The following is a 23,321-nucleotide window of genomic DNA, read 5'->3' on the forward strand; positions in this document are numbered from 1 at the left end:
TACGGTCATATATGTTAATGCGTTTAATATATTATTATTACAGTCTTACCGTTTTTCATTCTAGGAGTGGACACATTGTTTGCAGAGTGCACAACCTATGCTAAACTTGTGAGGAAAACATTTTGGTTTATTTCATTCCCATTTACCAGTTGTCAATTTATTAATTGTCTTTTGTTTGGAGCGCTCCTGTCAATCTTGAGTTGGAACACGCACTTGATTACGCATAGAACTAGGCCTAGGCTACCTGGGCTACCTGTAGGCTCATAAATGTGCCCATTTGGGGATCTGATACTATTTCGGATTGTCTTAACTCACCATTACTTAAATAAATAAATAAATAAATATTTATTTATTTAAACTTTATTTAACTAGGCAAGTCAGTTAAGAACAAATTCTTATTTACAATGACAGCCTATCCCGGCCAAACCATAACCCGGACGACGCTGGGCCAATTGTGTGCCGCCCTATGGGACTCCAAATCACGGCCAGTTGTGATACAGCCTGGAATTGAACCAGGGTCTGTAGTGACACCTCTACTACTGAGTGCCTTAGACCGCTGCACCACTCAGGAGCCTGTGAAACTGTGGAACTTCTCACAGCAATTTTTTCATCGCCTCTAAAAGCAAGTCTGTTTTTACATCCATTGAGAATGACAATAGTTCCTTAACGTAGCCTATTTGAAAAATATTTCCATCTCTCTCCCTTTCGATTACCAGTCAGCATGAAAGGGGAAACAATGTTATGCTCTGATGATGGAAATGTCATAAAAAAAGGCTACCTGATTACTTCTTATCCTTGCGCAAATAGCCTACAGCTATGTCGGTCTGTCTGGAGCTCACTGGTGCAGGAAACTGAGGGCCCAGAATATTTTATACAATGTTGCCAGTTTGCTAGCACCAGCTTCAGGCAGGACCCAAGTTAATAGTTGATACAATGTTTCAAGTTCGTTTCAGGCAGACCATGCATAGCCAATGTGATTTATAGGATATTTATTTTTATCAGGATATTTTCTACCTGGCTGGCTGCAATGTTTTTATTTATTGGCTTTATGTAAGCTATTTTTACATATTGGCAATGGAAATAAAATGTACTTTTACATTTATCATTTTCATTTAGATGGATTAACCACAGGACATTGATTTTGAGATATGACAACTTTATTGTAAATTAAATGAAACTATTCCACAACAATGTGCATATGAAAATCATAACTGGCATGCAGATTAGTAGGAATGGTACGATAACTTGGCACTCCAAATGGAAAAGGTTGCCGACCGCTGGTGTGGTCTATTACCGGCAACTTCAGGAGCATAACGGCAGAATCTGCCAAGGCCAGCAGCAGCGGGAGGAGGAGGAGGGTCTGGACGGGAACAGGTTTTTTTTCTTCTGGTTTTAATTGCAGTTCTTTAATAAAGCATCAGGCAAAGTAGCCTACATATAGTTGATTTTATTCAAACATAGGGTGTGTCTACATATAGTCAAATACACATTTAAAAATGTTGACCAATCAATTGGTCAAAAGAACAGACGACTCTCGGTCGTAACAGGGAAAGTCATGTAAGCATGTCCAGAGCCTGAGCTGGGATGTGTATAAACACTTCCTTTGTCGTTTCTCTCTCTCGCCTGAGGGAGGTGGAGGTGGAGGTGGAGGGGTCTCCTGCTTTTTGAAGTTGTTGTTCTTTCTCTGGAGCCAGTCTGACTCGTCAGATTTTGTGTGGCGTGGTTTATTGAGACGCATTGTTGAGAGTTCACAGGTCGTAGCTTTTTGCTTTCTCCTCTCTCTCTCTCGCTGCAGGCCTAGTGGGCAACTACTCCCCCCACAGACCCCCTCTCAGTGTAGTTGGAGGCAGATAGGGAGGTGGGGTCACGGTGCACAGTGTGAGGTGGAGTGCGTGGAAGAGGTGTGCGTGTATTTGTGTGTGCAGGAAGATGATGCTGATTCTGGTGATGGTGTGGTGAATAGGCTCCTGGGAAACGAAGCAGCAGTGCTGTGATGTCATCGTGGCTCTGGGGAGAGGAGCGCTGGAGGGCGGCCCGACCTCTGAGCCCTGAGAGAGAGAAGGGTGGGGTGGGGGAGTGAGAGAGTGAGGAATGGAAATTGGAGGGTGAGGGAGAGACAATGAGGGGGAGAGTGGGGGATGGAAAGGGAGAGAGCTATGAAGAGAGAAAGTGGGAGGGAGATGGAGGGGGGGCTGGACAGAGGCAGCATGAATCTGAGTCACAGAAAGAGGGAAGGAATGGAAGGAAGAGAGGAATCCATCTTGCCTATTCCTTCTTCATCCTGCCTCCTCTAAATCTTACTGGTAACAACACCACACACAGTCTAACTACATAACTTCATAGAGAGAAACACAATTACTAATCGTTAGAAAACTCCACAATTTCAGCTTCTTCTATTACTTTCAGTAAATGCATCAATTAAGTACAGGCATGCATGTGGTGAGCAAAATAATTGGCACAAATTTGTCCATGTTCTTCTTCTGGATGTAATCTGTGGGTTGTAATTAGCCAGGGTCACTTTCAATTAACGGTGATTGTGAGATCCAATCAGAACCAATCTACCACACAGACACTGTAGCTACTTTACACAGCTCAATTAACAGAGATAGGGAGACCATTAGGGTCGGCGTTATTGAAAAAGGAAAACACCTTGATTTGATGCGGTTCATCATTTGTTTCAATCGTCTGACTTTGAGGCTGATGAAGATGTAATCAAGCATATTTGTGGTAATTCTTTTCAGATAGCTAATTACTGTTCGGGAGATAGATGGATAGAGAGAGTTGAGTCAGTTCTTTAAAGATACTTCCTGTGCTCAGCTCATTCCATGGTGTCATGGCTTTGGTCTCCATCTGTATTACTATACTATTGTATTATCTGTGTGTCTGTGTGTGTACTTTGTGTGTGTGTGTGTGTGTGCTTGCATGCGCAACTGTGTGTGTGAGTGTATACATTATGTGTCTGACGTCAGCCGGTATTCCAGGAACTCCAGGGAAAAGTGAGGGAAGAAAGAGTGATGAATGAAGAGTCCTGCTGTATTGATTTCATCTTCAGTCTGGGTGTTTCAGCCAGGGCAACAACGTTTACAGTTCTGCTAAGTGCTTTTTAAATTGCCTTCTCCATGCTAAATGAGCAAATTTCATTCGAGGAGGGACACGGAGTCATCAAAACAAGCTATTTTTACATTATTTCGATCATTTCGGAAATGGACCAATTAGAAGCTAACTCACAGAATATTGCTTTTCTGTCTTTCAAACAAGGTTATAATAGTTTTGGAATTTTATTTTTTATTTCAAATTCAGTTTAGTTTCAGTTCATTTACACACTGTATTTGCTCGTTTCGATTTATTTTTAGTTGTATAAAACTATTTCTATTTAGTTTTTATATTTTTATTTTCACTTTTAGGGGTGGAAAGCATGCGTGGGAGGAGTCATTTCTGTTGTATAGATTTTTGGGATGTCACTACTTTCAACTGGGGGGCAGTAATACATAAGGTGATGGATTAAGTTTAAATGATTAAGTCAGTCTCATTGTGACTTGGATTTAAAAAAAATAGCTCTGAGACTGGAGCAAAAATAAGGATGAAGGAAACTTTCTCACGCCCATGTTTACACCAATCCAATGCTTTTTAACTTTAGTAGTACATGTAAGAATCGAGTTAGCTATGTAGCTATTTTTCCCTGTTAGCTAGTGATAGTGATCAGATTATCTATATATTGACAAGATACTGGACTGACCGCTCTAACAATGGGAATAAATGTCCAGAAAGGCAGAAGGCAGGCGGGAGAGGGCAGGATCTGGAGGGGACATTCTAGCCAATGACAGGGCAGATACGCGTGTGAACAACAGGAACAACGCTGATATAACAGTTTTTCCTCAAAGTTGCTGGAATGCCAACCTACACTGAGTGTACAAAACATTAGGAACACCTTCCTAATGTTTAGTTGCTCCCCGTTATGCCCTCAGAACAGCCTCAGTTCGTTGGGGCATGGACTTTACAAGGTATCGAAAGCGTTCCACTGGGTTTCTGGCCCATTTTGACTCCAATGCTTCCCACAGTTGTGTCAAGTTGGCTGGGAGTGGATCTCTAGCTCGTTCCATCTCCTCCCACAGATGCTCAATTGGATTGAGATCTGGTGACTGGGCAGGCCACTGCAGTAAGCTGAATTCACTGTTATGTTTTCGTTTACTATAATAATCTTGCTTTTAAGAATAAGACTTCTATCCACGCAGGTCAGTGAGATTGTTCCTGATGATTCTGTGAGAGGTTGGAAGGTAACAAAGAAGCGGGATGATTCTCAGTGTTATGTGGTGACACTATAATGCTGTGCCAATGTTCTCCCATAACTGGTCCACAACAGTCATACAGTCAAAACTCTCATATGCAGATAACATCTATGCTGGCTAGGTAGCATACAGGTTTTTAGCAAATGTTTGAAAAAGGCCCCTTCACAAAAGATATTGTGTCAAATCCAGTCATCATATTAGTTTGATCTCTGGATTGGGCCTGAAAGAGAACCATGTAGCATCACTCACCTCTAGTTTCTGACCCATTTTCTAACATTTAATCCAGCTCTTTTTAGAGCCGTGATAAGTACTAGTCTCGTTTGTAGCTGTGTCTCCAATCTCCATCATGCAGAGTACCACTATAAGCCTAGCAAGCCAGGCCAGGCTATGTAGACACCACTAAACTCTACCCTACTTCTTGCCAGCTAATCTTGCCTCCTTGTCCAGCTCTTATAGGCACCACTTATCTAGCTGTCTTCTATCCCATTTCTTATCAAGTTAATCCCCCTACCTTTTTGAAACAATGGTCTATTCTTGTTCTGCTTTATTGATATCACACTATTATCAGAACTAATTTCTTTGTGATCACGGGGAGTTGAACACAAACATGAGCAAATTAAACAGGATGGAAAGAGAATCATGCCAGCATGAAATTGCTTGTAAGACCTGTAAAAGCAACTCAAGCATGTTAACAAAGCCCCCACCACACACACACAACTTTGGGTAGAAACTGACATTTAAACACTGGTTTTCTTATTGGAGAATTGCATATTTTACAAAGGCTGTGTGTGTGTGTGTGTGTGTGTGTGTGTGTGTGTGTGTGTGTGTGTGTGAGGATGTATGTACAGTACAATATAAAGAGTTCCTCAGCTGTTGGTTGTTTTGTGCGTGTGCTTTATAAATTCAACTGTGTGTGTATGTCAAATCAAATTTGATTCGTCACATGCTTCCTTAAACAACAGGTGTAGACTAACAGTGAAATCCTTGCTCACATACATACATTTCCCAACAATGCAGATACAAATAATAGAAAAGTAAAACACGTAATAATAAAAGTAATAGTATTGTGTGTTTGTGTGAATAGAGTGCTCATCCAGCATGAAAGGCTGTTTCTCAGTCAGACAAGAACAAGTGCCAATCAGGGTTGTAACTAGAAGGAGTACAGCTAAGACAGGAAGGGGATTTTTGTAGCAGGTTAGGAGAGCATGTTTGCTAACCCTAACCCTTTTACTAACCTTAACCTAAGTCTCCTAACCGTATACGTTAATTATCCTAACCTGCTGTGTAAATTCTCCTAACCTGCTACGAAAAAGTCATATCCATTCTAAGCTTTTCTCCCTTTAGTCTGTACTGCCAATCAGGCTTCAGGCTGCTAGGCTAGGTGCTGCGGTGGGGTGGGGAACCTGCCTGTGGTATCAGGCAGGCTCCCGAGTGGCGCAGCAGTCTAAGGCACTGCGTCTCAGTGCAAGAGGCGTCACTACAGTCCCTGGTTTGAATCCAGGCTGTATTACATCCGGCCGTGATTGGGAGTCTCATAGGTAGGTGCACAATTGGCCCAGCGTCTTCCGGGTTTGTCTGGGGTAGGCCGTCATTATAAATAAGAATTTGTTCTTAACTAACTTGCCTAGTTAAATTAAGGTTAAATTAAATACTTTTTTTTAATCACTGGGGGATGTTAGCTCTGACACTGTGCTGTTAGGGAGGAGAGCAGATCAAGCACAAAGCAACCTCTGACGAAGCGATCTCTCTCGAAGTACAAGAACTCACACATACAGACACACTAATTTACTCGTGCATAGACAGACACACAGGCCAGGAATGATACATACACACACACGCATGCATACATATTCAACCAACTCCAATACCTGCTCAAGCCCCACACCTCCTTTCTACCCCCCCTCCACCGATCTCTACACACTCTTTCTCCCCCATTCCTCCCCTACACCCATGCACGCACACACAGACCGGTATTTTTGAGGGCCTCTGCCAGGGATCCAGGGAAAGTAGGGTGTGGTAGCTGAACACAAGGGACTGCTCTGTTTAACTGGAAACACCCATGTCCTGATATGACCCTGTCCCCTACACGCACGCACGCAGACACACACACACACACACACAGTGACACTACTCTCCACACTCCACCCACAAGCAAACAGTCAATGAGTCATTCCTCATGAAACCCAGAGAAAACAAATACCATAGAATAGGCCTTTGGAGAAAGTATTGTTGACATAGATACAAATGTTAAATGTAAAAGCATAATTGAGAAATAATTGATTAAAGTTGGCATTTATGACGTTTTGGCCTTACTCAGGCCTCCTTTAAGCAAAAATTGATGTCATATGAAGCTACCGTTTGCTCTGTGATATGAGTAGTATTTTGATTTCAATAAAAAATATAACAATGAATATTGAAAATATTGAACATAAAATACACTACAGGAATATCAAAGGGGGATCTCTGCTAGTTTTAAAATTATGGCCCGACTTTTGAGAATTTGGTATAGTAGGCAATGTACAGTAACCAATCACAGCCTTTCTTTTACTTATCATTGCACATCCTGCAAATCACCAGAAGATGGCAACCATTTTGAATCCATTTTCACATTCACTCTGTTGGTAATGCTTACAAATTGGATCATAACTCTACTGGCAGAGATCCCATTCTGGAACATGTATATTCCCCTATAATATATTATGTTCAACAATATATGGAAACATTTGCCAAATATAAAATGAAGTCAATATTCATGTTCATATTTTTCAATATTCATACATTTATGTAAACAAAAAGTTATTGAAATCCAAAATAATACTCATATTACAGACCAAGCAGTAAAGCTTCATATGACACCAATGTTTGCTTTGTAACACCTACAGATGAAACACTATGGAGTCTTTAAGGAGGCCTGGGTAAGGCCAAAATGTCATAAATATGCAAACGTTATCAATTATTTCTCAATAATGCTTTTAGATAAAAATGTAGAATATATATCAACAATCCTTCCTTCAAATGATTATTTTATGAATGACATTTTGTGAAAATCCCTCAAATAATAGTCTTTTTATGTCTGGGTTTCGTGAGGAATCCCTCCAATAACTCTCAATGTCTGTGTGTGTGCCTGCATTTTCCTGCCTGTTAGTACAAGCCTACCAGAGTGCATTTCTGTGGCTGTGATGGCCTCATCACCTTATTACATTCCCCAATCATGCCATCACAGGGTACTTACCAGGACACAATGTATTTAGAAAGAACACACTCATACAAGTAACTGCCTCAATAGAGGAAACAACAAGTTAATCTGTCTTAATAGGGCGATGGGCCACCACAAGCCAGAACACCTCCAGTGCGCCTTGGCATAGATTATATCATCTGGAAATCTATTGCAGGGATGTGACACCATTCTTTCACAAGAAATTCCATAATTAGTTTTTATTTTTTTAAATTATTATTATTATTGTTTTTTTTATTATTGATTTTTAAAAGATGCAATCTACCTGCAGTGAAGCCGCTCAACATTTACATTACATTCAGTCATCTAGCAGACACTCCCATCCAGAGGGACCCACAGGAGCAAAAAGTGTCAAGCGCCCCACCCAAGGGCACAAGGACAGATCCCCCCCCCCCACCCAAGGGCACAAGGACAGATCCCCCACCCAGGCGAAAAGGGGACCCGAACCAGCGACCTCTCGGCCATCGGCCCAAGCTCCCCAACCGTCAGCGTCGCCCTTCAACCCAACCAAAACCCACCACCGACCCAGTGTACCAACAAACGGAACGAAAGAGAAAAAATACAAAAATAAAGGAAAACAGCAAAAAACAACAGTGTAAAAAAATAAAAAGACATCAAGGACAACAAAAATCAAAACAGCAAGGCCTACTTATGCGTTTGTGTGCATGTGTGGCACTATTTATATGCGTGTGTACGTTTGAATGCGCGCGTGTGTGTGTATGCATGTGTACGCGCGTACAATTTGGTTTTGTTGATGGTGGGGGAAAACACTGTCTCAGGTGCCGCTCCTGAATCTCCCATAATTTTTCTATTGGGTTGAGATATGGTGACTGAGACGGCCATGGCATATGGTTTACATCATTTTCATGCTCGTCAAACCATTCAATGACGACTCGTGCCCTGTGGATGGGGGTATTGTCATGGTAGCCAAAATAAAGGCATGCAAAGCATTTTTATACATGACTGGATGTTAATTGCTTAATTAACACCGGAACCACACCTGTGTAGAAGCATCTGCTTTCAATATACTTTGTATCCCTCGTTTACTCAAATGTTTCCATTATTTTGGCAGTTACACTGTGTGTGCATACGGTATACACAAACCTAGAGATTTTTTCAGTTTGTAACATTTGATTCTATTAAGCTGCTTTTACATATATTTTTCTGAGCAGGATCAATGTGTGGTTGTGTGTGTATACATTTTGCATTTATCACATAAGCACATTAATAGGACATACTCTCTTGCATCTCCTGGCTCAGCGCATTGTGGGTGCCAAGCTGATTGGTTGACCAATGGGGGGGTGGAGGAGATGGTTGTGTGGGGGATCGAAGGGACCCCCAGGCTGTTTCCAGGCAACAGAGCCCTTCTCTCCTCCAGTCTCCTCGACTCTCCTGTTTTTAAGCCAAGCTGAGGAGCAGTGTGAGTGACTCACAAGAGAGAGAGAGATTTGTTGATGGTGGGGGAGCAGATATGGAGCTGTTTTTACCAGTTTAGTCAGAATGAAAATGAGAATGTGATTGTCTTATGACAGTCGTGCTAACATTGAGAACAGTTCACAGACCATAGCAGAGAGATGTCACCTGAAGAGCTGATAGCTTGTGTTAGCAGCTGATTTGTAAAACCACTGTCTACAACTTCCTGAATTTCATATCATGTTAAACTATAACATCTCTCTACAATAATTACTTTTTGCTTGCTTACTGTTTTCTCTCCGTCTGTCTTTCACCTACTCTAACAGGGTAGTCAGCTTATTGTAACAATGTCTATCTTCAGAGAAGTCACCTCTCATCTCTCTTTCCCTCCCTCCTCCCTCTATCTATCTTCTCTCTCTCTCTCTCTTGCTCGCTCTCTTCTCGCTCTCTCCATCTCCCTCTGTGGTCTCTTGCACTATCATGCTTGTAGTCTAGCAGTCCCCAGGAGTGTGTGTTCCGCTGCTGTGTCATGTCACACATGTTTGGCCATGTCGGCGAGGCGTGTTTGCACTCAGCTGCTCAGTGGTGGGCTGGGGTGGACAGGGCCATGTGAGGAGGGGAGTACATGGGCAGGGTGAGAGTGAGGGCAGTGGGGTGGACAGGGCCATGTGAGGGGGAGTACATGGGCAGGGTGAGAGTGAGGGCAGTGGGGTGGACAGGGCCATGTGAGGAGGGGAGTACATGGGCAGGGTGAGGACTGAGGGCAGTGGGGTGGACAGGGCCATGTGAGGAGGGGAGTACATGGGCAGGGTGAGGACTGAGGGCAGTGGGGTGGACAGGGCCATGTGAGGAGGGGAGTACATGGGCAGGGTGAGGACTGAGGGCAGTGGGGTGGACAGGGCCATGTGAGGAGGGGAGTACATGGGCAGGGTGAGGACTGAGGGCAGTGGGGTGGACAGGGCCATGTGAGGAGGGGAGTACATGGGCAGGGTGAGAGTGAGGGCAGTGGGGTGGACAGGGCCATGTGAGGGTACATGGGCAGGGTGAGTACATGGGCAGGGTGAGGACTGAGGGGGGCAGTGGACAGGGGGGTGGAGTACAGGGCATGAGGGCAGTGGGGTGGACAGGGCCATGTGAGGGGGGTACATGGGCAGGGTGAGAGTGAGGGCAGTGGACAGGGCCATGTGAGGAGGGGAGTACATGGGCAGGGTGAGAGTGAGGGCAGTGGGGTGGACAGGGCCATGTGAGGAGGGGAGTACATGGGCAGGGTGAGAGTGAGGGCAGTGGGGTGGACAGGGCCATGTGAGGAGGGGAGTACATGGGCAGGGTGAGAGTGAGGGCAGTGGGGTGGACAGGGCCATGTGAGGAGGGGAGTACATGGGCAGGGTGAGAGGGCAGTGGGGTGGACAGGGCCATGTGAGGAGGGGAGTACATGGGCAGGGTGAGGACTGAGGTCAGGGGAGTGGACAGGGCCATGTGAGGAGGGGAGTACATGGGCAGGGTGAGAGTGAGGGCAGTGGGGTGGACAGGGCCATGTGAGGAGGGGAGTACATGGGCAGGGTGAGAGTGAGGGCAGTGGGGTGGACAGGGCCATGTGAGGAGTGGGGTGGACAGGGCCATGTGGGAGTACATGGGCAGGGTGAGAGTGAGGGCAGTGGGGTGGACAGGGCCATGTGAGGAGGGGAGTACATGGGCAGGGTGAGAGTGAGGGCAGTGGGGTGGACAGGGCCATGTGAGGAGGGGAGTAGATGGGCAGGGTGAGGACTGAGGTCAGGGGAGTGGACAGGGCCATGTGAGGAGGGGAGTACATGGGCAGGGTGAGGACTGAGGGCAGGGGAGTGGACAGGGCCATGTGAGGAGGGGAGTACATGGGCAGGGTGAGAGTGAGGGCAGTGGGGTGGACAGGGCCATGTGAGGAGGGGAGTAGATGGGCAGGGTGAGGACTGAGGGCAGGGGAGTGGACAGGGCCATGTGAGGAGGGGAGTACATGGGCAGGGTGAGGACTGAGGGCAGGGGAGTGAACAGGGCCATGTGAGGAGGGGAGGACATGGGCAGGGTGAGGACTGAGGGGAGGACATGGGCAGGGGTAGGCTGGGGTGAGCAGGAACAGTTTGATGACGAACAATGGCTTTTCCAGCATGATGGAGCACCTTTCCATAAGGGAAAAGTGATAACTAAGTGGCTCAGGGAACAAAAACATTGATATTTTGGGTCCTTGGCCAGGAAACTCCTCAGACCTTAATCCGATTGAGAACTTGTGGACAATCCTCAAGAGGCGGGTGGACAAACAAAACCCCACAAATTCGGACAAACTCCAAGCATTGATTATGCAAGAATGGGCTGCCATCAGTCAGGATGTGGTCCAGAAGTTAATTGACAGCATGCCAGGGCGGATCGCAGAGGTCTTGGAAAAAAAAGGGTCAACACTGCCAATATTGACTCTTTGCATCAACTTCATGTAATTGTCAATAAAAGCCTTTGACACTTATGAAATGCTTGTAATTATACTTCAGTATTCCATAGTAACATCTGACAAAAATATCTAAAGACACTGAAGCAGCAAACTTTGTGAAAATTAATATTTGTGTCATTCTCAAAATGACTCTTTTGGCCACGACTGTACACACAATACAAGTTTTTAGAATTGTTTGCAAGTGAATTACAAATATAAAATGGAAAAATTACATTCACAGAGGTATTCAGACCCTTTACTCAGTATACTGTTGAAGCGGCTTTGGCAGCTTTCTCCCATTCTTCTCTGCAGATCCTCTCAAGTTCTGTCAGGTTGGATGGGGAGCGTTGCTGCACAGATTTTTTCAGGTCTCTCCAGAGATGTCCGATTTTGTTTTCAAGTCCGAGCTCTGGCTGGGCCACTCAAAGACAGAGACTTGTCCCGAAGCCACTCCTGCGTTGTCTTGGCTGTGTGCTTAAGGTCATTGTCCTGTTGGAAGGTGAACCTTCGACCCAGTCTGAGGTCCTGAGCGCTCTGGAGCAGGTTTTCATCAAGGATCTCTCTATACTTTGCTCCATTCATCTTTCCCTCGATCCTGACTAGTCTCCCAGTCCCTGCTGTTGAAAAACATCCTCACATCATGATGCTGCTACCACCATGCTTCACCTTAGGGATAGCATTGGCCAGGTGTTAAGTGGTGGCTGGTTTCCTCCAGATGTGACGCTTGGCATTCAGGCCAAGGAGTTCAATCTTGTTTTAAGCACTCCAGATAATCTTGTTTGTCATATTCTGAGAGTCCTTTAGGTGCCTTTTGGCAAACTCCACGAGGGCTGTCCTGTGCCTTTCACTGAGGAATGGCTTCCGTCTGGCCACTCTACCATAAATGCCTGATTGGTGGAGTCCTGCAGAGATGGTTGTCCTTCAGGAAGGTTCTCCCATCTCCACAGAGGAACTCTTGAGCTCTGTCAGAGTGACCATCGGGTTCATGGTCACCTCCTTGAACAAAACCCTTCTCCCCCGATTGCTCAGTTTTGGCCGGGCGGCCAGCTCTAGGAAGAGTCTTGGTGGTTCCAAACTTCTCCCATTTAAGAATGATGGAGGCCACTGTGTTCTTGGGGACCTTCAATGCTAAAGAAATTTTTTGGTACCCTTCCCCAGATCTTGTCTCGACACAATCCTGTCTCGGAGCTCTACGGAAAATTCCTTTACCTCATGGCTTGGTTTTTGCTCTGACCTGCACTGTCAATTGTGGGACCTTATATGGGGGCTCCCGAGTGGCACAGCGGTCTGAGGCACTGCATCGCAGTGCTAGAGGCGTCACTACAGACCTGGGTTCGATCCCGGGCTGTATCACAACCGGCCATGATCGGGAGTCCCATAGGGCGGCGCACAATTGGCCCTGCGTCGTTCTGGTTAGGGTTTGGCCATCATTGTAAATAAGAATTTGTTCTTAACTGACTTGCCTAGTAAAATAAATGTCAAATAACAATAAATAAAAATATAGACAGGCCTTTCCAAATCATGTCCAATCAATTGAATTTACCGCAGGTGTACTCCAAGTTGTAGAAACATCAAGGATGATCAATGGAAACAGGATGCACCTGAGCTTAATTTCGAGTCTCATAGGAAAGTGTCTGAATACTTTTTGTTTTCGCTTTGTCTTTATGGGGTGTGTAGGTTGATGAGGAAAAACATTTACTTAATCCATTTCAGAATAAGGCTGTAACGTAACAAAATGTGGAAAAAGTGAAGGGATCTGAATACTTTTCGAATGCACTGTATCATAGTACCACAGAATCCACCCAGGACAGTGTCTTTCACCCATCTGAAAATATTTGATATTGACTCCACCTCACTAGGACTTTAATCTCTTCCCCTCTGTGCTCAGTCTAAATCTCTTATCTCCTCTTTGCGTTGGAAGACCAGGTCAGATTGTGGAAGAGTAGTGCAGTTCAGTGCAGCTCCTAGCCCTTTGTGGCTATCATTTACACTCAAATAAATCTCTGGATGGGTGTATCTGACGCAGCATCTGCCCACAGACCCACCTCTCGTATTATAGTGTGTGTGTGTGTTATACTGCTATGGCTTTATGGCTGAGAGATGTTTACGATGGCTGATAATGACATCAGTGATAAAAGGAATGCAGTCAGTTAGGGTCGTAACTACTGCTGATGCTGCTGTAGACCCACCTTCAATTACCTGAGTGAGAGAGCAGGTACAGTACATACTGTATATCAACATTGTCCTGTGATGGAACAGTACAGGGGCTGTTTGGGTTATTGTGCTGGAGAGCAGTGTGACTAAGGTGACCACATTTCCCGGATTGTGCGGGACAGTCCCGCATTTAATAAAAAATGAACACTTTTTAAAATATATTTTCATTTTATTATTTCAGTCAGACTTCATATTCATTTGATGAGAATTGACATTCCAACCGGTCTCTTTTGCAGTGACGTTACGCATATGACAAGATATACACTGAGTGTACAAAACATTAGGAACACCTGCTCCATGTCTATGTGCCATTCAGAGGGTGAATGGGCAAGAAAAAAGATTTAAGTGCCGGGGTATGGTACTAGGTGCCAGGCGGACCGGTTTGAGTGTCAAGAACTGCAATGCTGCTGGGTTTTTCATACTCAACATTTTCCTGTGTGAATCAAGTATGGTCCACCACCTAAAGGACATCCATCCAAGTTGACACAACTGTGGGAAGCATTGGAGTCAACATGGGCCAGCATCCCTGTGGAACACTTTCGACACCTTGTAGAGTCCATTCCCCGAGGAATTGAGGCTGTTCTGAGGGCTAAAGGGGGTGCAATCCAATATTAAGAAGGCTTTCCGAATATTTTGTACACTCACTGTATATCATAAGGATGTGGTACTGGTGATGTTAAAGGCAAAATGCAGCCATTTTTATCTCAATGTCAAATTATTTCTGGGTAACAATTAAGTACCTGACTGATTGATTGTTTTCAGTCAAAATGCAATTTCTCAAGCAAAACTGTCTGGGAGTGGTCTGCGTGGGGAGGGGAAAACTGAAAACTAGCTGTTATTGTCAAAGGTTTGGAACTATTTCTTATTGGTCTATTAACAAATGTACAGTCTGGTGATGTCACCAGGCAGACCAAAACTCCATCCCACCAAAACAGGCTGAAATTTCAGGCTGTCTTTTCAAAAAGCTCTTACACTAAAAAGGCATTATCATCATTTTCACAATTGCACAGTATTATTCAAACCTCATAGTGGGAAAATATACACTGTCCACATACTTTTGTATATATAATCTTCAAATGAGTGTATTCCGCTATTTCAGCCACACCCGTTGCTGACAGGTGTATAAAATCGAGTGCACAGCCATGTAATCTCCATAGACAAACATTGGCAGTAGAATGGCCTTACTGAAGAGCTCAGTGACTTTCAACATGGTACCATAATAGGATGCCACCTTTCCAACAAATCAGTTTGTCAAATTTCTGCCCTGCTAGAGCTGCCCCAGTCAACTGTAAGTGCTGTTATTGTGAAGTGGAAACATCTAGGAGCAATAATGGCTCAACCACAGAGGTAGGCCCCACAAGCTCACAGAACCGGACTCTCGAGTCCTGAAGTGCGTAGCATGTAAAAATCATCTGTCCTCGGCTGCTACACTCACTACAGAGTTCGAAACTGCCTCTGTTAGCAACGTCAGCACAATAACTGTTCGGCGGGAGCTTCGGGAATTGGGTTTCCATGGCCGAGCAGCAGCACACAAGCCTAAGATCACCATGCGCAATGCCAATCTTCAGCTGGAGTGGTGTAAAGCTAGCTGCCATTAGACTCTGGAGAAATAGTTCTCTGGAGTGATGAATCACGCTTCAACATCTGGCAGTCCAACGGACGAATCTGGGTTTGGCGGATGGCAGAAGAACGCTACCTGCCCGAATGCATAGTGTAGAGTTTGGTGTAGGAGGAATAATGATCTGGGGTTGTTTTTAATGTTTTTAATTAGCGTACAATGACATACTAGATGATTCTGTGCTTCCAACTTTGTGGTAACAGTTTGGGGAAGCCCCTTTCCTGTTTCAGCATGACAATTCCCCCGTGCACAAAGTGAGGTCCATACAGAAATAGTTTGTTGAGATCGGTGTGGAAGAACTTGACTGGCCTGCACAGAGCCCTGACCTCAACCCTATCAAACATCTTCGGGATGAATTGAAACGCCAACTGTGAGCCAGGCCTAATCGCCCAACATCAGTGCTCAACCTCACTAATACTCTTGTGGCTGAATGGAAGCAAGTCCCCGCAGCAATAATCCAACATCTAGTGGAAAGCCTTCCCAGAGGAGTGGAGGCTATTTTAGCAGCAAAAGGGGGGAACCAACTCCGTATTAATGCCCATTGTTTTGGAATTAGATGTTCGACGAGTAGGTGTCCAAATACCTTTTGGTCATGTAGTGCATATAAAACACAAGGTAATTACGTTTTTGACTGCACTGGGCCTTCAAACATTTCTCCAATCATTGTTGACATCTGATATTGGTTGTTCCACCAATTCAGTGCCTCTTGAGAAGTGTAACTTGGTAAAAAAATAAAAATCATTCAACTTCATAAAAAGCAAAAATGTTCCCATCTCAAGAGGTTAAATATGAAAAGTGCCTATTAAGTGCCAAATCTCCTTGTGACAGGGGGAATGGAAACTTGTTGTGTGCAGCAGGGAGTGGCAATTGAATGCAAGCTTCATAAAAAAAAGAAGAATATTGCTTTAACATTTCTAGCCTGTCTATCTATGGGTAACAGGGCTGGCGTATTATGCTCCACTCACTCAGTTTTCTGCCATAAAACACCAGAAAATGGCCAAAAAGATTAGGACCAGCTCACCTGCTTTTTCACTATGAATTGTCTATTAGATGTTCAATACACTTTAGCAAGCCTTTATTCATATAAAAAATCTGATTTATTGAATTCTCCATGCAGTCTATATTAAAGGACACTTCATTTAATATAACAGGCTTTTACTTAAAATAGAGGGACGCAAAAGGAATTATTTACATGGAACGAACATGCTACTTCACCTAATCCCGTTTTAAAAGTCTCCCTTCCTAACTATTTTACATTCCCTGAGACCAACCAGAAATGCTACTTCACCTAATCCCGTTTTAAAAGTCTCCCTTCCTAACTATTTTACATTCCCTGAGACCAACCAGAAATGTTTCCTTGGCCAAATAGTCCCAGATATTGCAGGACATTTTTGAATGTACCGCAAAATCGTCCCAATGTCTTGCATTTGGGTATTTTGAAATATGGTCGCCCTGTGTGATAGTAGTGAAGAGAGGAGAGATAGGGGAGGAGACAGGGAATGTAACACTAGGGAGATATGGCAAGAGAGGGAGAGACAGACAGTGGAACTATAAATAAGAAGGAACTATAAAGAGTGAGAGGTAGATTGAGACTGATTTTAGGATTCACAGTCAAAGAAAGATGTTATAATCTCACTACCTATTTCCCATGCACCCAGCCAAACCATCTCTCTCTGTTTTCCTAATGGAGGGATAGATAAGAGCGAAGTTATTTAACTGAAGGGTTCTCTGTGGTCTGTCTCTGTGGACGTGCACCCTGAATGTGATAAATATTTACTCCTTTCCTGAGTTTGAGCCGGATATTTTGGCTAAACAGCAGAGATCTGAGAGGAGCATGTGAACTCTTATTTCCATCTCAACATGTTTGTTTTCCACTGCCTGTTATGGCACAGGACAGGACACATACACAAATCAAATCAAATTGCATTTGTCTTATGCTTCGTAAACAACAGTGAAATGCTTACTTCTCAACAATGCAGAGAGGAAGAAAATAGAGAAATAATAGAAAATGAATAGCATGTAATAAAAGTAATAATAAATACACAATGAGTAATGATAACTTGGGGTTCCAATATCTAGTCGGTGTGCAGGTGTACGAGGTAATTGAGATAGATACAGTGGCCTCAGAGTATTTATCCCGCTCAACTTATTCCACATTTTGTTGTGTTAGTCTGAATTCAAAATGTGTTAAATATACACTACCGTTCAAATGTTTGGGGTCACTTAGACATTTCCTTGTTTTTGGTTTTTATCAGAAACTATCAATCCTGTGTTCCAATGGCACATTGTGTTAGCTAATCCAAGTTTATCATTTTAAAAGGCTACTTGATCATTAGAAACCCCTTTTGCAATTATGTTAGGACAGAAGCAATAAAACTGGCCTTCTTTTAGACTAGTTGAGTATCTGGAGCATCAAGCATTTGTGGGTTCGATTAGGGGCTCACTTTTTTTTGCAGTTTTTGCTTTCGTTCCTTATTGCAAAAAGGATGCATTTTCTGGAATATGTTTATACTGTACAGGCTTCTTTTCACTCTGTCATTTAGGTTAATATTGTGGAGTAACTACAATGTTGTTGAGCCATCCTCAGTTGTCTCCTATCACAGCCATTAAACTCTTAACTGTTTCAAAGTCACCATTGGCCTCATGGTGAAAAATTCCTGTGTGGCTTCCTTCCTCTCCGGCAACTGAGTTAGGAAGGATGACTGTATCTTCGTAGTGACTGGGTGTATTGATACACCATGAAAAGTCTAATTAGTAACTTCACTATGCTCAAAGCGATGTTCAGTGTCTGTTTTTTTTCTACCCATCTACCAATAGGTGCCCTTCTTTGCAAGGCATTGGAAAACCTCCCTTGTTTAATCTGTGTATGGAATTCACTGCATGACTGAGGGACCTTACAGCTTCTCAACAATATATGTGTGAGGTACAGAGATGAGGTTGTCATTAAAAAAATGATTGCACACAGTGAGTCCATAAAATATATTTTTTCTCAAACTTATTTAGGCTTGCCGTAACAAAGTGGTTGAATACTTGTTGACTCTAGACTTTTCAGCTTTTAATTTTTTTGTAAAAATATCTATAAACATAATTTCACTTTGACATTAGTGGCTATTTTGTGTAAGCCAGTGACACAAAATCTCAATTGAATCCATTTTAAATTCAAACCGTAACACAACAAAATGTGGAAAAAGTCAAGTGTTGTGAATACTTATTTAAGGCACTGGAATGTATTTGGAATAGAGTGGCTAGGCAACAGGATAGACAAACAGTAGCAGCAGCTTATGTAAAGAGTAAAAAAAAGTTAGTGCAAAAGGGGTCAATACAGATAGTCCGGGTAGCAATTTGGTTAACTATTTAGCAGTCTTATGGTTTGGGGGTAGAATCTGTTCTGGGTCCTGTTGGTTCCAGACTTGGTGCATCGGTACCGCTTACTGTGCAGTAGCAGAGAGAGCAGTCTATGACTTGGGTGACTGGAGTCATTGACAATTTTTTGTACCTTCCTCTGACACTGCCTGGTATAAGGGTCCTGGATGGCAGGAAGCTTGGCCTCAGTGATGTACTGGACCGTAAGCATTAGCGACTTATGGTCGGATGCCAAGCAGTTGCCATACCAGGCGGTGATGCAACCGTTCAGGATGCACTCGATGGTGCTTCTGTAGAACCTTTTGATGATCTGGGGACACATGCCAAATCTTTTCAGTCTCCTGAGGGGGAAAAGGTGTTGTCGTTCCCTCTTCACGACTGTCTTGGTGTGTTTGGACCATGATAGTTTGTTGGTGATGTGGACACAAAGGAACTTGAAACTCTCAACCCACTCCACTACAGCCCCGGGAGCGTGTTCAGCCCTCCTTTACCTGTAGTCCACGATCAGCGCCTTTGTCTTGCTCACGTTGAGGGAGAGATTGTTGTCCTGGCACCACACTGCCAGGTCTCTAACCTCCTCCCTATAGGCTGTCGCATTGTTGTCAGTGATCAGGCCTACCACCGTTGTGTAGTCAGCAAACTGATGGCCACGCAGTTGTGTGTGAACAGGGATTACAGGAGGGGACTGAGCACACCTCTGAGGGGCCCCCGTGTTGAGGATCAGCGTGGCAGATGTGTTGTTGCCTACCCTTACCACCTGGGGTCGGCCCGTCAGGAAATCCAGGATCCAGTTGCAGAGGGAGGTGTTTAGCCCCAGGGTTCTTAGCTTAGTGATGAGCTTGGAGGCCATTATGGTGTTGAACGTTGAGCTGTAGTCAATGAACAGCACTCTCACATAGGCGTTCCTCTGGTCCAGGTAGGAGAGAGCAGTGTGGAGTTCAATAGAGGTTGCGTCATCTGTGTATCTGTTGGGGCAGTATGTGAATTGGAGTGGGTCCAGGGTGTCTGGGATGATGGTGTTGTTGTGAGCCATGACCAGCACGTGCACACACATCACCTTATGCAGTGATGTAGGGCTGTTGCGGGTATCCTATTACCGCCACACCATCGATCTTGAGTCATGAAGGCAGTCAAATTCCACCTGACAGTTTAGTCACGGTAATTAGGCTTCTCCAAGCACATCTTTTAGACAACTAAAAGATGTGCAACATGAAAATATTGTCTCATTTACATTGTGTAATTTTAACTAGCCCCGGCGATAGGCTATCCAAAGTCAATCCAATTTTGCCACGGTCTCACACCAGCCTGCTGAAGTTAATGGACGAAATAATTAAAGTAACTCTTCCCACCTGCGAAAACACAAGAGACACCCACATCAAACCACACCCCAAAACCAACTCACGTTTCAATTCAGTCATCATGACAACGAGCATTTCTTAATGAACCAAATCTAAAATTAGGTCAAATCAGGAAGTGCGGTCGCCCTATAAACCTTTCTGCCTTGAAATTGAAAAGTGAGTTGGGCAGTGAGCGAGCGCTGGCTCAGGAGTGAATAGTGAAGCATGCTGAAATGTCTCTGGTCGCCATGGGAGACGTTGAATAATGCATGGTGAATAATGCATGGTAAAAGCAAAGGAATTTTCTCATCTCTCAGACAAGCACAACTGGTCTTTTCTCTCCTGGCTTAGTCTTAACGTTTTGTTTCCACCACTACTGGTTTCCATTCTCAGTACAGTTCTAGGGAACGGCCCCAACCACACACACACACGCACATGTTTCCACACACACCATTAGTCTACAGAGTAATGACCAAATAGTAACTTGATACTCGTATTTACACCAAGTTGTTTTCCTCAACAAAATCAATTCAGACCCGCCAAACCCAGATGTGCATCAGTGTGTGTGTTTCATGCAGAGGGGCATCTTTTCTCCATTTCCTCTTCTCTCATTCAGGAAGTGGACTAATGGCATTTGAGAGGATGGAGGGAGTGAAGAAAAAGGTGGGGGTCGAGGGCACGGGAGAGAGGGAGGGAGCTGTTAGTGAATTCCTTCCTGTGCTGTGTCATTTGTATTTCCTGTGGTAATGGTGACCTTGAGACCAGTACCCCCCCACACACACAGGGTGAGGCAGGTTAGAGTGAGACAGAGTTAGGTAGTATAGAAGAAGAGCAAGGCAGAGTGAGACAGTTTTGCTTTTTGAGCCAGTGTTGAGTCAGACAGAGTGATCCAGACAATGAGACAGAGACGACACAGTGTGTTGGGATTCCACTCACGTCTATCCGAGTCTCTTTATTCTCTTCTGTAATCAGCTGACATGAGTTCCTCCCTCCCAGTGTTGGAACACACCTGAGGAACGCCACTCTATCCTGACACACACACACACACACACACACACACACTTGGAGACACACAAAGAATGCAGATGCACAGAACAGTGCTACTATAGGAATTAATAGAAAAATATTGAAATGAATAGCTATAGATGAATAAGTAATGAGAAGGATAGAGATACAAAGTTAGATAAAACTGTACAGTAGATAGATACAGTATATGTAAAAGGGTGGAGAATTGACAAGTTGTTTGGAATCTGGGTTGAGCAGGCAGCGTGAAGTAGAGGCAGACCACAAAGGAACAGTTTTAAACATGCATTTTTAGGCCGTGGCTACGGAGTTTTCGCCCCCACGCCACTCTGGGAACCTCTTTCTTAAAGCTAAGGATTCGGATCACTTTCTGCGCATGTGTTATTTTTACACACATATTCGTTTTTCTAACATAGCTGCTGCTCATACTCCCCCTCCCTTCACTCACCCTCTTCTGAACCATGATGATGTAGCCTATCTCTGCTTCACATTTCTGAACAGCTGGAGAGAAAAAAAAACCTGCGGCGATTTGAACAACCATTCCAAAACATATATATTATGAAGGCGAAAACTTTCTCTGTCCGTCTGTTGAAACGTATATCGCAGTTGCACAAGCAGGACGCAGTCCCTACTCTACACATTTTGTGTGATGATGTAGGCTAATCTTTATAATTGCTGCCATATCGTAGTTTCTGGAAAAAGAACACTACTTGGCTGTCTGCCTCCTGCACAGTTTAGCCAATGTTTGCAATGATGATGAAAAAAAACAAACATTCAATCGCTAATTAGACTACGTGTCTGTCTTGCTGCATTCCACCTCTGGGCAGCCAAACGTTCTAGGCAGCTGAGCGGTGCCATAGTTATGCCGATATCGTGGTGAGAGTAAATAGCTGCATGTAACTCATTAGCTAAGAAGAACATTACATCGCTAGACTGCCTCTTTGTGTCGTGGTTATGTTTGCAATACTGACAACCTAACTTTGTACGATCACATCAATAATGTATTTTGTGTACAACATGTAAATAGCTGCATGTAGCCTACTCCCCACATGAAATCACGCTCTTGCTTACTGAGCCATGGACTGTAATAGACAGTTCGAACAGTTTTGCCTACAACGTGAAGTTTGTAGGCTAACCCAGTCACCAGACAAATGCGACGAAGGAGTGGGGAGCCGCAGCAGCGCACTCAGCACAGCAGCGGAGTGGACACACGGGAAAAAAAATAAAATAAAATTCTGAACAGAAATATCCATATTTTCTTCCTGTGCAAATTGGGATACAGAAACTGTGTCCATAGCCACTCCATCATTTAAGGCATGGTTCTCCAAAAAAACGTGGCAATCAAGTTCCAAACATCAATCGATTCCCACAGTTAAGTTCTCGATATTTTGCTTTCAGTTTTATCAGTTACTCCAGTTTCATTCCTATTTTACTTAATCATCATGCTAATTAAAATCAGAAACATATAAGCCATACAGAAAACAAAAAGGGGCACAGGAACTGGTGCAGTCCAGCAGGCAGGTGTCCATTTTCTATATTATACAACTCAACACAAACTTAATTTGCTTTCACAAAGACTTATTCCACATTTTCTTGTGTTACAGCCTGAATTCAAAATGGATTACATATATTTTTCTCACCCATCTACACACAATACCTCCATAATGACAAATAAAATAAAAAACTCGTTTTTCAAATGTTTTGCAAATGTATTGAAAATTAAAATACAGAAATATCTAATTTCTCAAGTATTCACACCCCTTTGCTATGGCATTGAGCTCAGGTTAATCCAATTTACTTTGATCATCCTTGAGACTTCACTACAACTTGATTGGAGTCCACCTGTGGCCAATTCAAAAATATGGAACAACTCAGACTCTGCCTAGAGCTGGTCGTCTGACCAAACTTAGTAACCGGGCAAGAAGGACCATGGGTCAGGGAGGTGACCAAGAACCCAATGAACACTCTGACAGAACTACAGTTTCTTGGCTGAGATGGGATAACTTGCCAGAAGTACAACAATCTCTACAGCACTTCACCAATCTGGGCAGTTTGGGAGATTGGCCAGACAGAAACCACTCGTGAGAAAAAGGCACATGTCAGCACACCTGGAGTTTGCATAAAGCAAAAGATTCTGTGGTCTGATGAGACAAACATTTAAGTCTTTGTCCTAAAAGCGCAAATCATTGATGAGAACCTGCTTCAGAGTGCAAATGACCTTAGACTGGGGGCGAAGATTTACATTCCAACAGAACAATGATCACCAAGCATACAGTCAAAGCAACACTGAAATGGCTTCAGAACAAGAATGTGAAAGCCCAGACAAATACATTTGTAAAAATGTATAAAATCATGTTTTCACTTTGTCATTATGGAGTAT

The 23,321-nt window shown here is 43.8% G+C and overlaps 1 protein-coding gene across 2 annotated transcripts in view; it reads left to right on the forward strand.

Annotated features, from left to right (window-relative positions):
- The window catches only part of LOC112248611 (single-stranded DNA-binding protein 2), an 89,752-nt gene that overhangs the window by 47,317 nt on the left and 19,114 nt on the right, over positions 1-23,321 (forward strand). The window contains exon 1 of one of the 2 annotated variants that reach the window (XM_042320673.1): positions 13,900-13,905. The exons of the other annotated variant lie outside the window; for it this stretch is intronic. The gene's annotated coding sequence lies outside the window, so the exon portion shown is untranslated. Of the gene's footprint in view, positions 1-13,899; positions 13,906-23,321 lie in introns of those variants that run through there. 2 annotated transcript variants of the gene reach the window in all.

This window comes from Oncorhynchus tshawytscha, linkage group LG04 (assembly GCF_018296145.1).
Source record: "Oncorhynchus tshawytscha isolate Ot180627B linkage group LG04, Otsh_v2.0, whole genome shotgun sequence".
NCBI classification, from domain to species: domain Eukaryota; kingdom Metazoa; phylum Chordata; class Actinopteri; order Salmoniformes; family Salmonidae; genus Oncorhynchus; species Oncorhynchus tshawytscha.